The sequence below is a fragment of the Lactuca serriola genome, chromosome 4 (genome assembly GCF_051521515.1).
Source record: "Lactuca serriola cultivar US96UC23 chromosome 4, Lser_US96UC23_V15, whole genome shotgun sequence".
Lineage (NCBI taxonomy): Eukaryota > Viridiplantae > Streptophyta > Magnoliopsida > Asterales > Asteraceae > Lactuca > Lactuca serriola.
This window is the reverse complement of record NC_136411.1, coordinates 102,889-105,572: the sequence shown is the minus strand read 5'-3', so window position 1 is coordinate 105,572 and position 2,684 is coordinate 102,889.

Genomic DNA, 2,684 nt, shown 5'->3' with positions numbered 1-2,684 from the left:
CTTGCTTCAGACCATAAACAACATTGTCCAAAATGTAGCAATGATATGGATACTTCTCGTTCACAAAACCTAGTGGTTGCTCTACATACACCGTTTCTTCTAATTCTCCATTTAGAAATGCATACTTGACGTCCATTTAATATACTTCAAAGTTCTTATGAGCAGCATAAGCCAGAAAGATCCTTACTGATTCTAACCTTGCTACTGGAGCGAAGGTCTCTTCGTAGTCTGTCCCTTCTTCTTGACAATATCCCTTCACAAACAGCCTTGCTTTGTTATGAATTACATTCCCTTCTTTGTCTATTTTGTTTCAAAATACCCATTTCAGTCCAACTACAGATGCGTCCTTTGGTGTAGGTATCAGTCTCCATACCTTGTTTCGCTCAAACTCGTTGAGTTCATCTTGCATTGCCTGTACCCAATTAGAGTAATCGAGTGCAGTGTTGACAGTCTTCGGTTCAATTTCGGAGACAAACGAATTAAACATGAAAAATTCCACTTGAGAGAATAATGCAGTTTACTTCGCTTTCAGTTGAGAACGAGTAAGAACTCTTTCTGATGAATCACCAATGATTTGAGTTTTTGGATGATCTTTTGTCCATTTGGTGAGAGGAGGGTAATTTGGATCATAGGAGGGATCCAACTCAGCATTTACTTCTTCTTCGAATTCTGACTGAGTATCATCATCATTTGTATTTGCATTCTCCCCCTCAAATGATGACACAGTTTTGGCTTCCCCCTCAATTGGATGTTTGCTTGATATGGTAGTTGATGGGTTCTCCCCCTGGAATGGTAATTCAGGTTATCGGATGAAAATGAACCTTCCACCTGAAATGTAGAACTTTCTTTTGGAGGTTCGCTATGACTAGGATGTTTGGTAGTTCCCGGTTGTTCTTTTTCCATATCCTTCGCTAAGTCATCAATGATTTTCTTCAAGGTATAAATCTTATTGTCAGCTGCCTTTTCTTCAGAGTGAATGGCTTTCTCTAGTTCATTGAATAATAACATGTATTGCTCAAATAAATTCGAAAAGGAAACAGTGACTTGACCAGATGTTGGAAAGATTTCCTCCATTGAACCTTCGGTTGTTTGAAGCTTCTTGATGTAGTTTTCATCGAAGGTGACATAATAGGTTTCTTCGATTTTCTTGGAACTTTTGTTCAGAACCCTATATGCCTTGGAGTTTAATGAGTAGCCAAGAAAAAACCCTTTGTCAGCTTTGACATCAAACTTGTTGTGGTGCTCCTTTGAATTAAAAATAAAGCATCTGGAACCGAACACATGGAAGAACTTGACATTTGGTTTACGATTGTTCAAGATCTCATATGGAGTCAGAGAAAAAAGCTTGTTGAGAAGAGATCTGTTCTGTGTGTAGCAAGAAGCAGCAGTAGCATCAGCCCAGAAATATAAAGGCAATGAGGCGAAACTGAGCATGGTTCGGGCTGCTTCACACAACGAGCGGTTTTACCTTTCAACGACACCATTTTGTTGTGGAGTGTAGGGAGCAGAAAAGTTGTGAGATACTCCCTTTTTTAGCAAGAAAGTCTTCAAAATCATTATTTTTGAACTTCAGCCCATTGTTACTTCGAATATTTCTTACCAGCTTTCGCAGTTGAAGCTCTATTTGCTTGACAAAAACCTTGAGCTTTAGTATAGCCTCTGATTTCTGTTTAAGAAAGAACACCTACGTGAAACGAGAAAAATCATCTACTATTACTAGTATATATTTATTACCACGAATTCTTTCAATAGCCGAAGGTGCACATAAATCTATATGCAGAAGCTCAAGTGGTTTGATGATCTTCGTGTTGACACGTGTTGGATGACTTTTCCTGCTTTGCTTTCCTATTTCACATGCAGCACATAGATGTTCTTTATCAAACTTGAGTATTGGAAGTCCTCGCACATGATCACCAAGACGTAGCTTGCTTTGAAGTTGAGGTGCGAGAGCATTCGGTGCCATAACCAACTTTCGTCTGAGTGTGCTTTCGTTAGCATACACACAGTTGGATTCCCTCGAATGGAATTAAGGTTCAGTGGGTATATTTCGCCTTTTCTCTTGGATTTTAACAGAACTGTTTTGGTCTTCTTCTCTACTATTTCAGACCCTTCATCATCGAACGAAACCTTCAGTCCAGTTCCCACCACCAGTTGTGAAACACTGATGAGATTGTATTGTAAGCCCTCTACGTATGCTACTTTTCTGATCGAGAATTTGTCATTTGTGATCATTCCATAGCCTTTTATTGTGCCAAATAAGTTGTTGCCATACTTGAAACAACCACCATCCGTAAGAGCTCGAAACTCACGAAGCTCTTCCTTTCTCCCTGTCATGTGACGTGAGCAGCCACTATCAATGTACCATTCATCATCAAACTGCTCGTCACGCATAACCTGCAAAAATCAAGCAGATTTAGGAACCAGAAATTTCTTGGGTCCTTGTGAGCCTTTTACAGAACATGGTACAGCAATAGAAGAATCAACCAAGTAAGTTCGTTTTATTAGCGTTGTTTCATCTTTTCTTTTGATTGTAAAAACTTTGATTGTATTATCTTTTGAAGCTTCGACCTTAGATTTAGGAGTTGGATATTTATTGTTTTCTAACTTTTGGTTTTGTTTCCCTAGGTTAGTATTCATCTTCTTTACGTCTCCTGAAACGATCATCCCTTTCCCCTTCACATCTT